Raw genomic sequence first — 17290 nt, 5'->3', positions numbered from 1 at the left:
ACAGATTCCACATAAAGATTGCCACGATAAGTGCTCATTTTGTCTAGGAGCTTCTCACGACCATACATACTGTGCTTTTTGTCAGGCTTTCATTCTGAAAACCCTTCATAGTAGACTTTCTTCCTTTGCATCGTATCTTGAGAGTTGGTGACTCCAGGTTCTTACAAAAGAAACAATGGAAGGAACTTCCCACCCCAAGACCCAGATGTCTGGGAAGAAGCTAAAAAGCTCAGATCTTGTTTGGATTTTTCTGTCTCGACTGGGTTGGAGGCTGGTGAGGATCTGCCTGCCAGCATGTTTAATGATGCTATGCAAGCGTTCATTTTGGATGTTCAGGGGGAACAACAGTTTATTTCCGAGGGGCCTAGGGGTGGTGTTCAGGTTATAGTTGAGGAAGCACTACTACAGTAATTAAATGCTGCCCAGGGTCAGAGCCTTCTAACTTTTATAGGGCAAGATGTTCCTTTAAAGAAGAAAAAAAACTAAGCATGTTTCTCCCGCTCGTATGGGTCCACAGTGTGAGTGGGCAGGCCTTTGTTCAGGGGTTGTGTAATGCTTTGGCTTTAACACCTCCTCAAAGGGTTTCTGTTCCTACTTTTCCTTGGTCCTCTTCTCCAGTAAAAAGGCCCAGGGAACAGGATTCCTCTGAGGAAGAGTCTAATTCTGATGAGGAAACCTTTGCTTATTCCCATATTCCTTCTCCCTTGGACTGTGGGTCAGAAGCGGAATCTACTAGTCCAGATACTTCCTGTGAAGAATTTTCATTTGGGGAGATAAGGGTGATGGAATTTTTTTTTTAATTGGGTTGTGCTCAGGTGTCTGCTATTCATATAAAAAGTATTATGAGTTGCTGCAAATAGAATCTATGAGATCATCTGCTATTCCTCCAGTTTTAGCTGCTTTGTTGGATGCTTTTTCCAATGCCTCTAAGGCTCCTGATTCTCTTCCTCCTGCTTCTAAAAAGCTTGGTATTGAGTTCCTGAGGATTGTAACTTGTACAAATGTCCTCCTGTTGACCCCTCTGTAGTGTCTGTAGCTTCGACAAGCCTTCCCACTTGCTTCCTTCACCTAAGTTATCGCCTTCTGATAAAGATAACAGAACCATGGAAAGGCTATAAAAGGTTTACAGCTGTGCTACTTTGGCTATTAATTATCAGACCCATATGTCCAGGTACATGTCAGCTCTTCTTTCTCTGGCTTGTCCGCTTATTTTTGATGTTCAGACTGAGGGTAAAACTTCTGCTCTGACATTTGTAGGAGCTTCCTCTGAAGTGGTGGTTCATTCCATTAAATTCAGTTATGATGCAGCAAATGCTTGCTCTAGGACTGCTGCTTTTGGCTGTGTGATGAGGTATTCTTGGCTAAGGCTTCAACCTTTACCTGACTATATCAAGGCTAAGTTTATGGCTGCTCTGCTTGATAATAAGCTTTTGTTTCAGGAAGCTGCTGCTAGTTTGTCACTTAAGAATTACAAGAGAAGGCATTGCACAAATGTGATGTGAAGTTCTATCTCGCCTTCATTCTTACTGATGGATTCAGAGCTGATCCTCTGCTACGACTCTGCCAAAATACAAAAGCTGGAGGTCTTCAACCAGCTCGTGACCTACTCCCAGATCTCGTTTGCCACTGCAACAGATTGTGCATTTCAATAGCTCTGGCCAGTGAAATTTAAGTATATTTCTTGTTATACTTATTAAATCTTTTTCTTTCAAATTTAGCTAGTAGTACTTTTGATCAGTTTGATACAGGAGAATTATCCACACACACACACACACACACATATATATATATATATATATATATATATATATATATATATATATAAAATATATTTATTTCTTAGTTTTGCTGTGTTTTCTTGATAGCCTAAACTTAGAGGCTAATGTCTTTCCTTTGAGCTCATTTTATTCTTGGGGCTGAGTTGAGCTTTAAAAAGGTTCATATTGCCTATTTAGATTAGAAGCTTTTATAACTTTCCTTGTGTGTGCTTTAGTCATAGTTTACTGTTAAAGCCCATATTTTCTTAGGGCATCTATATATATATATATATATATATATATATATATATATATATATATATATATATATATATATATATACACATATATATATATATATATATATATATACACACACACACACAATAGTGTTCTGACCAAAATACATATAGTTTTTTTGCTGTGTGGATAAGTGTGGAGAAAAGATGTCCATAAATGATGGACGCTCAGAATGTGGTTATTGCTTAGGTGAGGTTCTCCTGCAAAGAGGACTGTTCCTTTTAGCAGTAGCATGTTGCATGAAAGGAAAAATAAGTTGATTGTTAGAGGTCTAGTAAAATCTTCCTTTCAAGAATCACTGAACAAAGACAGTACCCAGGACAAGACGTCAAAATCTTCAAAAACTTCTTCGAAAACTTCTGTGTCGGAGCCAAAGAAAGGTTCATTGACCTCTAAAGTAACAGATAAACCATCTACCATGGCTCCACAAGTTTTGGAACCGATGGTGGTGGTGGTTAGGAGCCAGTCCCCAGTATTGGAGCCGGTATCTCCTGCCCTCAAGTAGTCTATCCTCCAATCAGTGGCGTCATATGTAGTCTTTTCTTGGTCCTCAAAGGCCTTCAGACATGGATCGTGTGGTGCAGAGGCTTCTGCAGACACTGGCCAAACTTTTGTCGGGGCTGACCCTTGGGGCATCAGAACCATCCAAAACCCTTCCTCCTGCTTCCATTCCTCCTCCAACCCAACTTGAGCTTTAAGAGCCAGTGTGTTCAGAGCTGATCGTGGAACCGTATGGACCAACAACTGTTCCAGGCCTCAGACTTCCTCGGTGCCGACTGTGGAGTCTAGGAGCCAACACTGGCTTGGGTCCGGAGAGGATAGTTGAACCAACTTTACCTCTCGGGGCTTCGGCTCTGATGATCTCTGTGCCTACCTCTGGTTTGGAGTCCACCACTTCGGTGTGGAGGGAGTCATCTGCCTCTTCTGATTCAGGGGTTCCTTCTCATCGGAGCTGGGAGGCTTTCGATACCATGAGGTGAGTATTGTCCCCTCAGGACTCCATTAGGACCAGTGACTCCTCCCCTGAAAGGCCTGTGTCTGCCTCTGCTTCACAGATCTCCCAAAAGCGTAGAGACCCAGAGCTTCAGGATGCCCCATTGAGTGAACCCTGCTCTTCTGAGACCTCACCAGAAGCCCCCACTGATGAGGTTCCCAGGAAGAGTTTATGCAAGAAGCATCTGGATTCCCCGCAGGAATCTCACTTCAGACACTGACTTAGATGAGTCAGACGGGTCACCATGGTCCCCCTCGGAGGACATCTCCTCCGCAGATATTGTGGAAATTCTTAACTCATTAACCCCGACTACCGTCTCATGGCGCCTCTGCGCTTACCTCCGAGCACGCTATGAGACTATAGGCATTTCAGTCTATTACCCCCGAGTGCCTTCCAGTGGCGTGAGAAACTTTTATGTACATTTATAAGTGTGTTAAGGGTAATACACACTGAAATCATAATTATTCTCATGATACACTTACGATTCACTGTGTATTACATGTTAGTTACATTAAACTTTTAAAATAAATTGTCATTTGAAGCTTTTCTTGAAGCTAGTGGTGGCAACCAATTGGATTCACGCAATCTCAGTCTTGGACCCCCATCTATCCCGCCCTATTAGTTTGGATGACTATTAACTGCTCGTTTCGGTTTATTTTATTCATCCATTTTATAAGAAAAAAAGGAATACGTAAACAAAAGCAAATTGGAGGATCGATGAGACTTGGTCTTCTTTTTCTACATGGTACATAGCTGCATTTCCACTTCCTAACAGCAAAGCTACGCGTGCGTAAGGGACAGTAAATAAAATGCATACTCCAAAAAAACAGAGCTGGAGAAATTAGACATATAGCCAAAATAAATTCAAATTATTACCCATTTCCGTTGATTGTTAATTTAGCGGAATTCTATTCAAACAGAACATAAGGTTAATTACTTAGAAGAATAATGGCTCGACCGCAGAGGTAAGATTGTATGCATGGCTGTATTACGATTTACGAATCCTCTGCAATGTGTTTTGATGAGGCGGTAGGCAGATCCTATTTTGAGTGTTTTTTTTGTAAAGTGTTCAGGTTTGTACATTAGACTGTTCCTCAGAAAAGGTCACCATTCTGTTCAGTGTTCCATACCCCCTTTTACATATGTGTTCTTCAGTTGCTCAATCAGCACGTTTATCCTGTAGAGAGTTTGCACACGTGGGCTGCCTTTCTGTTTCTCTCTTTACGTTTCTGGGTTTTGCAGCACTTACAACACAAATCGGTCTGAATGTGTAAATGAAGCGCTTGTTATATGCTTTAAAAGTGCACCTAGTGCAGTATAGTTCACATACACATCTGCATACAATTAAAAGCACATATTTGTTTGTGCACATACATACAGAAACTTACATTGATTTGTATTTTTGTGTGCATGTTCTAATAGTGTATAGAATGCTCCATGTTCTGAAATACAGCGAAGGAAACATGGGGCAAGTGCACGTATTGTTTTTCCAATTTAACTGTTGCAGTTAATGCATTACTTGTATCGTTCAGTTAGAAACAGCAATGTTTTTTTTCTGGAGAAGGTAAAACAGACTGACAAGTAATTATGTTAGAGAGAAAAGGAGTATAGCTCAAGAATTTTTGTGTGTGTCTGTAAAGGAGATATTGGACATTTGATGCTGGTATAACATCCTGATCTTTAACTTAAAAGGGTACTTTTCCATTAACGGAAGGTGTAGAGAAAATTATAGACGGAAAAGTCAGCATATAGTGAATTACGTGGCGGCGGCACGACTTTTGTCCCGTTATTGGAAAAGTACCCTTAAAAGTAAATAAACACAGTGTACCCAGTGGAGAACCCATCTTCCTGGCACATACTAACTTGGTCTTACAATCTAAAATTGAGTAAAACAGTCCTAATCATTTGACATTGACAACACTGTTTAAAATTTTTAAATGAAGAACCTGCTTGCATCATTATTTGTATTACCACTGTTACATTGAACTTTGTGTGTCTAATGGCATTATCTCATTCTTGCAGGTGGTTATGGTAAAGGAAAGAATAGAGGAGGCAAGAAAGAGAAATAGGATCAGGGACGATTAGATAAAACATATGGGAATTTGGATAAAAAAGCACATATGAAGAGTCCCTAAAAACTATATGTGATATTTATTCAACAGTAAGAGAAAGCTGCAAAAATGGAAAGCATAAAAATTTGATATCGACCAAATAGTGTAAGTATTTCAGATGTGCATTGTACTGTCAGTTTTTAGATGCAGGGTAGGTAAATGGGCATTGCCAAGTCCAGAGCTATTAAAAGAATTAAACAAATGTGCAGAGAGTTTCTTTTGGTATGAAAAAAGACCTTTACTAGCCTGGCCAAAAGTTATAGAACTAGAAGAAAAAGGAAGATTAGGAGTCCCAGACTTAGACTAACCTGCAGGAATGTTAATATCAAATGCTATTAACGTTATTAAACTGATAGCTGTAGTGCAGACTGGAAAAAAAATAAGAGACAGGGAAGAAAGCTGGAGGAAAAATGGAAGACATCGTAAAAGCTTTATTAGAGATACTAGAGGAAAAAAAAAAAAAGAATTACAACTAGCATGGACAAAAGAAGTGCAGAGAATATTTAGTAGGAATTGGTGGGACCCCAAATGGGGAAAAAAAGTGGAGAAACAGAATTATACCAATGGGGGGTGGGTGTGGGTTGAACATGGATGCCACACAAAAAATGTATTATAGAGATGGCACAGAAAATGGGATAAAGTAAGATATTAGACGCAGTTAATAAAGTTAGGTAAGCTGAAATCTTAGAAGGAAGTAAAAGAGGAGTACCAACTGTAAGAGACATTTGATGGGAATATTAGGGGAGGGTCAAATATAAATGGGTTGATATGTAAAGGGAAAAAGGAATAATACAAAATAATACAAGATACTGAGATATGGAGAATGGAGGGGAGGAGGGACTATAGAGCTTTTGACAATAGCAAAGAAATGGCTCAGAAGGGACTAAGAAAGAAAAAAGGTAGTGGGTATTGGAAGTAGGTACCCCAATCAAAGAAAAAGTCGGAAGACATATGGCTATCAGTGTGTATGTTACTAAAGCCTGAAGATTCAAAATCTTTGTATGGAAATGTCTCCATAAATATCTTTATACCCCAACACAGCCAAAATACATGTAGGAGTAGATGACTCCTGTTGGAGATATGGGGAAGAAAGAGGTACATGGATTTACATAATTTGGAGATGTAGGGCTTTGTAAGATTTTAAGGAGGAGTTGGAAGTGGTAGTACAAGGAAGATGGCCAGAGATGGGGGAAGTCACCCAAAAATTGTTTATATTAGGATGTGAAGTAAATGTTCCAAAGAAAGACAGAGTTTATAGGGTTAATTATGAAAGTAGGCAAGAAGGCAATTACAAGAAGATGGAAGAAACGAGAGTCCCCAACAGGACAAGATGTAGAAAGACTAAAGATTACATTGAAGAGGAGGGAAAGGCAACTAAGGAGAAAGGGAGGAAGAAACATGCAAAGAAATGGAAGTAGATGGATGAATCCAGGTTGAATCCACAAGGGTCGAGAGATAAAGGTACAAAACAGGGACAAGCTATTTGTGCTAATCGAGAGTAGGGAATGAAAGATAATTCCATTGGAAGAAAAAAAGGCAAGTAGAATGGTGGTAGGCATGAAGGAAGTAAAGCAGTACACTAAGCATGAAAACCAAACATTGTACATAGTTGTGGGGAAGAGATTATTATATAAGAGGCAATGAATGAAAAAAGGAAATTTTAAATGTTGGGAAAATATGTGCGTGTCCAGGCACCTGTGCAAGTGTCATCAAGACTATGTAAATTGTAAATATGTTCGAAAGTAAAAGTGCAATATAACACAATATACAATTAATACATTAAAAATATACATTTCAATTTATATGTAGAATATCGGAAGGAAATGTACTATTATGTTGGTGTATGTGGTTTCCTTGCTCAACTGTCTATCACAAAAGCATGTGGCTTCTTTCTGTCAGTCTTTTAAGGTTTCCATGGTTTGCTGTCTCTTCCTTTAATTTGGGAGGTGGTACTGTAAGGTAGCGTATGGTGTGTCTTATTATTGAAAAGGCCTTTGTCTTCTGTAGGCTTTCTGAAATGAAGCTGGGCTAGCTTGAGGAGGTTCCTTTGACTATTTTTGAGAGCATATTATTTATTTATTTTTTTAATGAAGCTTAACTCTTAGTGGTGGGTAATAACTCAGTTTTATTACTTTGAATAGTAAAGAAGTTAAGCAAAGGGTGACAGGGTTCCCTGCTTAGAACTGGAAGCCATTTGAGGCTCTTTAGGAGGTTGCAGTGGTGTGCTTGCCATCAGCCAGTAGTAAGCATCTGTATGTTTACAGCTGCCTATTCCTTTTTTATTCTTGTATGAACAACTGAAAAATGTGAGGCTATATTATTCTGGGAGACTTACAGTGAAAACTGCAGCACAAGAATGTGATTTGATGTGAATTTGATATCATTTTGATGGTCTAGAGAGCAGTTGTGTAGTGTGGGTAGTACTGAGCACTTATGTTAGGCTTTTTTTTTTGCCTAAAATCACTTAAGTTTATTGTTTTGTATATATAGACTAACTTATGATGCAATTTTGTGCATTTTTTCTCCCAAAGTTAAACTACAGCAGTTAGGCAATATGAATTTGTTGAAACTGAGTTTTTTTTTTCCATTAGCTGGAAGAGATAAATGAGAAGTTTGTTACAACTACAATAATTTATGGCTAGAATATATTTTAAGTTTCTGCAGTAAAATATGTGAAGATTGCGGTTTTAGGTTAAATGTAATCAGTTTGGCAGTGTATTATACAGTAAGAGTTAATTTGGCGTACTAGGTAGAAAGAATTGGATAGAGTTTAATTCTTATAATTGTACAGATGGAACTGGGCACCACACACTAGCATGTCTAAAAACATCTAAACTCCTTCCATTCAGGATTGCTACTGATAGGCAGAAAGGATGATGCTTTATAATTAATTGCAAGACAAACAGCTGTGTACCACACATCTGTAGCTGCAGTGACCTCAGCCCTTTAGTCCTTATCGCCATTATCTACCCTTGACATCTCATACAATTCCTTTCAGAAAGAGTCTCGCTTTCGCTTACATAGGGGTCGAATAAATACCGTTTGCTTTAAGCATTCGGTGATTTAATATAGACCCTATTCTAACTCCGAGATCGCACTACAGCGAGGAAAGGGCAAATTTCCTGATTTTTCACTGTATCATGATCCCATAAAACAGGTTCCTGTCCTTCAGCACATCTTGCAACTCAGGCAACTGTCATTTTAATTGCCATTTTTATTTATTGCTTCATTTTGGTGGTTGTACATACTAGGAAATGTTACACACGTATCGTTTGGGTAAGCGTTTGGTGATTGTGCATACCTCAACATTCTACTGAAGGGGTTGCTTGGGTGAAGTGTTCATGCTGGTGGTTGCACGTACTAGGAAATGTTACTGAAGAGTTGTTTGGGGGGGAGCATTTCATTTAGGTGCATGTATACCTGGACATAGTAATGAGGATGTTGCTTGGGGAAATAATTCATTGTGTATCAGGGAAGTGCTTGTGCATACATGGTCTGACTGCTGAAGTGACTGCTGGGCAAAATAGTTTATTGTGCCATTTTGCTGCTTGTGCATACACAATGCAAACAACTGGATTGGTTACTGGGGAAACTGAGAAATTAAGTCTGAAAATTACATATGGTTACATTACTTAGAATACAGCACATAGATGTAATTATAGTGTAATATGCCAGCATATAAGACATCAGATAATCACCATTGACTAATTAATAGTATAATGTAAAATAAGCAGACAAGAAATCACTTCTGCTTGTATTATTCTATTTGTGATTAGTACTTGCATGAGTGAGTGTTGACTACTGCCAGCATGGAGCTACTAAATTTTTTGTTGTGCATTTTTCCTGCCTTTGTCAGTCATGTGTGGAATTTAGGTGGGAGGAAGGGTTCAGAAATATGCAAGTGTTATACTATTTTACTGAATTACTCTGGTGTTCTCCTTACTGACAATGAGTCTGTTGCATAACAGCTGCACAAGGTAATATAATGAATGCCTAGTCAATATGTTATGTGCAGCAATTATCACCTTTGAGCATGCATAACTTTGCAGTACTGACAGGAGGATCATTATCACATTAGCAATAAGTGCAGTTACAATATAGCAGTGAGTCATTATCACTTTTCTGGTAAAAGTCTCAGCTGTTGTAACTGTTCACATAAGTAGAAGTCGTTATCACTTTGAATGCACAAGCCAGATTGTGTTTTTTCTCTGCTTGTAGCCATTGCAAGCCACCCCCTCATTCTTCATCAACTAGCTATCCTCCAAAACCCCTGATGTTTTTTCCTCTCTCTCTCTCTCTCTCTATATATATATATATATATATATATATATATATGTCTGTGCATATATATGTGTATATCAATATATATGTATGTACATAATGTACTTGCACATATATGCATATACACATGAAAGCAGTATGACAGTGGCCTCTCTTGGGAGATAGGGTGATGCATCTGCTGCATACATTGTCTGTAGTTCCTTTAGAGGGGATTTACATGTGGCCTTTCTGTGCATACATTGTCTCTAGCTCATTTAGAGGGGATTTCCATGTGCCCTTTCTGTTCCCCCTTGTCAGTTACCAGCCAAGCTCTTAGGCACCAAGGCCAGGAAGGTTCCTATTCAGAGATCTGTGCCAACTGCTCTTGTGTTGGGTGCATCACGGGGGGTATACCCAGCCATCCATAGATATTGTGATTGAGCTGGATTGCAGTTGGGAACTTGAAGACTCTTCATCTCAGTCCCATAGTGCTGCTGTCCTAGGTAAGCATGGCCTCAGGGCTGCCACTGTGATGCAGTGTTTCCCTCCGGGAAAGGATACATGCAAAAAGACAAAACCTGGGGCAGTCTTAGTCTTTTCACATGTTGTCTTGGTTGAGCTCTCCACTCAGTCTCCCTCCCTTCACGTGTAGTAAATGTATGTAGGTCAGGGCAAGACCCTTTACATTAGCTCCACCCTTTGAGTCCTTATGACCATTGCCGAAAGGACATATGTAAATGGAAAAGGCAGAGTGCTGGCATTGCATGTAATCGGGAGTCATTGCTGCTACCAGCAGTCTGAGTGGGTAGCCAGCACAGGTATGGGACACTTCAGACGCCCACGGCCTGAAGTCCCGTGCCTGTCCTAGGCATATTAGTGGAGTGGCTGTCCTTACCCTGCTTTTTATCTTTACATGTGCTCTTTCTGTGCCCTCTTGTCAGTCTTTGTGTGTAATTTTGTGTTTTCACGGGTGGTAGGTATGTACCTCTGCAGCGTCATCACCACTTATGTACCTTATGGAAAGAATAATGCCCCTGTGGATAGGAGTGAAGATCTGGATGGTCTAACCAGGTAATGCATTATGATATACATATATATGTACTCTTCCAATAGATCTGTCAAACATCAGTAGTAATCTGTTTGCAATGTCTTTCCTGTGCAGGTTCGTATACCTTCTGGCACTGACATGGCTTCACTAGCAGGAGAACGACAAGTGAGAGTGTGGGTATGTGGCCATTCCTACATTCACTGGGCTGCCAGCCATGCCTCCATAACTTAAAAGCAGTACAACTTGAGCTTCCCCACATCCAGTGTGAAGGTATACTGGATTACAAGAAGAGGTATGCATTGGAGCGGAATACTGCAGTTGTTGGAAGAGAAGTGTTCCATCTACCCTGAGCCCGACATCCTTGTGCTGCACATTGGAGGGAATGATGTCATCAGTCAACCACTCGGAATGCTACGATTTCAAATCAGAGCAATTTTTGAACACCTGCAGTCGTGGTGGCGACATTGTCATTTTGTGTGGTCTGACATAATTCCTCAAAAGATGTGGAAAACAGCAAACGGTCAACGGGCATCATACAAGGCCAGATGTGTACAGAATGGGTTCATACATGACTTGATGCACAGGGTCGGTGGATCTACAATCTGTCATGGCAGCATCACCGCAGAAGATGTTGACCTGTTCAGACGGGATGGCGTTCACCTAACTGAGGAGGGCATTGCCTTGTTCTTGACTGACCTCCACAATGGCGTGAGGAGAGCTATGCAGGATTGGTAATATGCAGCTTGTGCGAAGAATGGAAAACAGCCATGAACAAGTAGGGACCAGTATGGTAAGTAAAACTCGATTATGACATATGTTGTGTAAAATATATTTGTATGAGTTTGGCAAATAACTGTGGTAAGGAGCTGGTGAAGATGCTGAGAAAGTACAACTGTTTCAGGAGAGTGCTAGCACGTACAATCTAATATGTCAGTAACCATCCTGCAATACTTCTTTTTTTATTCTGCTTTTATCAGGCATGTGTTGAGTTTCGATGACAGAAAGGGCTTAGTAATACAGAACTTGATCCCTTGGGACCAGTGCTGAATGGACACATGTAAAGAGAAAAGGCAAAGGTAAGGCAGACTGCTGACACTGAAGGAGGTCCTGAGACTGCAGTTGTATCAGCTGTCTGAGTGGGTAGCCAGCACAGCTATCAGACAGATCAGATGACCTTGCCTGCCACTGAAGTCTCATGCCTGTCCTGGGTTCATTAGTGGAGTGGCGGTCCTTACATTGCTTTTTCTCTTTTACATGTTCCCATTCAGCAGTATCTTGGCTACACCAAGAATGTGTATATTCACAATCATGTGTCTACATGGTAAAACAACTGCTTCTGAATGCTGTACACATGTACATATATCAGTTTTGTTAGGACTTAGGTTATGGAAATTTATGATTTTTTCATATTTTGGTAAATAACTTTGCAAGGGAGCATGTCAGTGTGCCAAGTAATACCTCATTTTGAAGACAGTATTGATAGTTCCAACATGGTAAACAAATTGCTTGTATGTTGCACACATGTGCAGATAGCAAAGTTTATTTCGGACTTGGGTTATGGAAGTTTTTTTTTTTCATATTTTGGTAAATAACTTTGCAAGGGAGCATCTGAATGTGCCAAGTAATACCTCATTTTGAAGACAGTATTGCTGGTTCCAACATGGTACAAGAATTATGCCTGTATGTGGGACACGTGCAGATATCAAAGTTTGTTTTGGACTTAGGTTATGGAAATTATTATTTTTTTCATATTTTGGTTGGTAAATTTGTAAGGGAGCATCTGAATGTGCCAAGTAATACCTCATTTTGAAGACAGTATTACTGGTTCCAACATGGTAAAATAATTGTGCCTTTATGTTGGACATGTGCAGATATCAAAGTTTGTTTGGAATTAGGTTATGGAAACTATTATTTTTTTCATATTTTGGTAAATAACTTTGCGAGGGAGAATGTCAGTGTGCCAAGTAATACCTCATTTTGAAGACAGTGTTACTCCTTACAACATGGTAAAAGAACTGTGTCTGTGCACTATACACATGTAAAGATATCACAGTTTTAGTCTTGTACGATTATGAAAATTATACATTTACAATACTTCTCATTATTATGCCCATATCTTTGCAAGGGAACATGGTGATCACACAAGTGATGCATCATTCTGAAGCTGACATTCAGATGCACAACTTCTACACTGATATGTAGGCTCTGTCTGTTACAGATGATGAGATATTATGCTTTGTTTATTTATCAATTATGAGAAATATATTAATCATATTTCTGTGAATATCTCAAGAAAGGAACATCCCACAGTAATGGTTAAGGTATCATTTTAAAGGTGCCATTCATATTAACAAATTAAATTCAAATTGTATGGGTCTGCATGGTACATTGACCCAAGATATTGTGATTTTCTTTTCCAAAAAGGTAAAAAAATATGCACAATATCAGCCTTCCTTGCCAAATATTTAACAATGACTTTGATATGCACTATCAACATTTATACTGTTGGAAAGGTCAGTGTCTGCTGAACAACTTTCGCGTTTACATTTTTAGTCTAGCTCTTATAGTTAGAGTTATGAACATTTGTTTTCTGTATGGTATTACAAATGGATTTTCTGAAAATGAGCTCAGGCTGCACTGTTGTTCCTATGGTGGAGTTAAGCAGGCAGCTTTTCCTGAGCTGCTCCGGAGTGAATGAGTTAAACAGAGGGGGTGGCTGGAAGCCCATTAACTCTACTGATGTCAGTCCTCCTGAAGGCTTTCAGGTCTCAGCCCTCCACCACTTGAGAGTCTCAGCCTTTTGATGAGCTGATTGAACTGGTCTCTCGAAAGGTGTGGGAGTCCCCGGATACCATGGAACCGATCCCTTGGAGGCCTAATAAATTTATAACTTCCCCCAGGACAAGGCCTTTCTAACCAAAAGAGTACCTATTGATGCTATAGTGATGGCAGCAGCCACCAAGAAGGAATGGTCAAACTTTGTCCATCCCTCCTAATAAGGATTCTAGGATTATGGACATATATGGAAAGCGCATGTTTAGTTCAGCAACCTTTGCCCTCCAATCGCTGAATTCTCTCACGCATTTTACTAGATTGCAGAGAGATCTAAAAGAGCTGGGAGATGCTCTACAGGGTTCAGTAGCTGTGGGGGGTATCAAAGTAACTTCTCAGTTTTCTTGTAAATTCTTCCATGTGTCTAGTCTCGTATGCAGCTGATGGAACGAGCAGGGCAGCAGGTACAGGAATTGCTCTTAGGAGGCATTCCTGGATGCACTTATGCTCCTTTGCGGAGCCCTTTAAATCATCCTTTAACAGCCCTTTCAATGGCTCGCCCCTTTTTGGACCCAAAGTGAAGGAAACTCTTACCAGGTGTGAGCAAGATGGAAAGACAGTCTGCCATCGAAGTACATTTTCCACCCCCTACCAGACCTTACCCCAAAAGTCAGAAGGGAGGGAAAATGCGGTTCTGTAAAACTCAAGGAACTTTCCAAGGCACATGGTGAAACCCCCCTCTAGAGGCAGAGGAGAGGGTAATAATGGAAGACACTGTCCACATGACAGAGTGGGTCTGCAGAATCGGGGCAACAGGGATTTGTTCTTTGAGAAGCCCCATCAGCGCTCCTGAAAGGAGGCCCGCCTTTACGTCTCTGGAGGCAGTCGGGGGATGCTTATCTTTGTACCCAGACACCTGGCTAGAAATAAGACTGCTGGGTACAAAGCATCATATCCAAAGAATACTGTATTCCCTTTGCCACCCCACCCCCTCTTCTAAGAAAAATCCTGGACGTTCCACCCAGTCACAGGGAGCAAGCAACCATAGAGATTCAAAGGTTGCTGGAAAAGTCATCCAACCAGTCCCAGCAAACCATAGAGGATCCGGAACTTAAGGTTCTTTAGTTCCAAAGAAAACAGGGGACTGGAGACCCATTTTGGATCTCAGAAGACTGAACAAATCTGTCAAAAAGACTAAGTTGCAGATGGTCACGCTACAATCGATACTTCATTTTCTAGGAAAAGACAATTGGATGTGCTTGCTTGATAGATCTCCAGGATGTGTACTACCACATCAAAATGGCCAGACCATCCAGTGAAAATCGGTGCTTTCGGCTAGGAGCCAGTCACTACCAGTTTCAAGCTCTGCCCCTTGGTTTCACTACAGCCCCCAGAGTGTTCACCAAATGCATGGCAGTCTAGGCTCACCTAAGACGTTTAAGATTCCAGGTGTTTCCATACCTAGACGACTGGTTCCTCGCCACCACCAGGCATCAACTCATACAAGCAAGGAACACAACTTTGAACATCTGCAGTCAGTTGGGGATTACCATAAATTCATAAAAATCTTCCTTGTCGCCATCGAAACATACCCTTTTTATTGGAGCAGATCTAGATAACATTACCATGACCTTAAAACTTCCACCAGAAAGGGTTTGTGTTCTACAAAAATAGGTCCTGAACCTTCTCTCGAAAGAAAAAGCCCCAGCTTCAGTGGTGCTCAAATTGTTGGGAACAATGGCGGTGGCAGTCATTGAGATTCCTTTAGGTCGAACTGCAATGGCTCCTGTTCACACAGTGGTCCTTTCAGGAACTTCCAGTGTCACATCAAATTGTAATAACTAACTCATGCAAGAAGGACTTTCAGTGGTGGCTGACATCTCGAGTAACAATAAGTCGCCCCTTTGTTCTACCCACTCCTATCGCCACTGACACCACGGACACCTCTCTGATAGGGTGGGGGAGGCATCATCAGGGAAGAGCAGCTTACAGCACATGGAAGGAACATGAGGCTCACCTGCATATCAGTGTCTTAGAGATGAGAGAGGTAGTTCTAGCATTGCAGTCCTTTCAAGACTCTCTTCCTCTAGGGACTGTAGCAGTTCAGACGGACAGCATGCCAGCGGTCTGGTACATAAATGAGGAACCAGATCTTGCCCCCGACGTTGAGAGGCCCTGAGAGAGTGGCAGTGGGCAACTTCCACCCAACGCTTTCTGATAGCAACGCACATCCCGGGGAGGGTCCAGTGTGATAGCAGACAAACTGAGCAGAGCAATTCTGTTGCCTCACAAGTGGTCCCTGAAGAAAGTAGCAACAAAAAGGGTATTCCGCAGATGGGGCCAGCCTTGCTGCGATCTCTTTGCAACTCTATCAAACACGAAATGCAGCAGCTATTTTGCCCTAATCCCACCAACAGGAGATTCCCCAAGGGATGCGCTTGTACACAATTGGCCCCGGGGTCTCCTTTATGCCTTTCCACCCTTTTCACTGATGCCCAAAATTTTACAGAAAGCCCAAGGCTCTGGGAAGGGCCATCATTCTAATAGCCCCTTACTGGCCTCATCAAATTTGGTTCCCCTTTCTCCAGCCTCATATATTGGAAAAACCTTGGATCCTGGACCCAGTTCCAAATCTTCTGATTCATTCATCAGGGGCTCTTCATCCTGCACTTCAGTCGCTCAAATTGACAGCTTGGCTGCTCCAATTCCAAATATAGCCAGATGTCAGAATCTCTGAGCTGCAGCTCAGCATATTCTAACATCCCCTCACAAATAGTCTACCAGGAAGTTGTACCTTAGTAAATGGAAAAGGTTTTCGATATGGGCATTTCAAAACAATATTGACCCATATCTGGTTTCATCCATTTTAGAGTTTTTGACAACTTTTCAATGAGGGGGCAGCTGCAGCAACCATTAGGCTTCAATTGGCAGCAATTTCTGAATTTCATCTTCGTGTTCAGGGGTCTAACATGTCACATAGACTCTCTAAAGCCTTTCTGAAGGGTACTGTTCATGTGAGACCATCTATTAAATCTCCAGCTACACCCTGGTGTCTAAATTTTGTCCTTTCACGGATCATCTTACCCACATTTGAACCAGCCTCATCTTGTGCCCTGAAATATCCATCATGAAAAAACATATTTCTAGTAGCTATTACTTCTGCTCGGAGGGTTTCATAGTTACAAACCTTGTCCATTAAAACCCCATATTTGTTTTTTCATAATGACAGAGTTTCACTTAGGACAAATCCATCATTTTTACCTAAGGTTTATTCAGAGACAAATCTCAATCAGACTATAGAGTTACTGTTTTTTTCCCTGAATATACTAATAAGTTGGAACATGCTGCACAAGCTTTGTGTCCACAGGCAGCTTTGATTCTATTTACACAGGACCAAGGACTTTAGAAAAGTATAACAGATCTTGGTTTCATTTTCAGATTCAAAGAAAGGTGCTCCAATGGTAAAAGCCACCTTATCAAAATGGTTATCAAATTGGATCTCCTTTACATACAGTTGGGACCATACGTCATTGCATCAAAAAGTAAAGGTCCACTTAACTAGAGCGGTCTCCACATCTTCAGCCTTTTTGGCCAAACTACCAAAAGATTCCATTTGTGCAGCAGCCACATGGTCTAGGCCTCATACCTTCATTACTCATTGCAAAGTGGACAGGGCCTCCTTTGGTTCCACTGTCCTGAGGAATATACTCCCGTGACCCACCCAAAAAGATGGTGCTTGGGATGCTAACCCCTCAGTAAGAATGAAGGCGAGCTAGAACATCTTCACATAAAGAAGTTATGTACTCACCATAACATTCCATGTGAGTTCATCTCGCCTTCATTCTTACGTCCTACCCTCCTTAACCCCCTTCTAGTATTTTCTTGGGGACCAAGAAGTTGGACATGTCATGGCTGTACTGGTCTTTGTCTGGTTTATTCTTGATATTACTGTTAAAAATTTTTTCTACTTACATTAGTTGGCAGCAAACAAGATCTGAGGGAAGCACCAGTGCATCATGGGATAAGGGAGTAGGCCATGAGCTGGTTG

The sequence above is a fragment of the Protopterus annectens genome, chromosome 7.part0 (assembly GCF_019279795.1).
Source record: "Protopterus annectens isolate FY-2018-M chromosome 7.part0, PAN1.0, whole genome shotgun sequence".
In the NCBI taxonomy this organism is placed as follows: Eukaryota; Metazoa; Chordata; order Ceratodontiformes; family Protopteridae; genus Protopterus; species Protopterus annectens.
Note: the sequence above shows the minus strand (reverse complement) of the source record.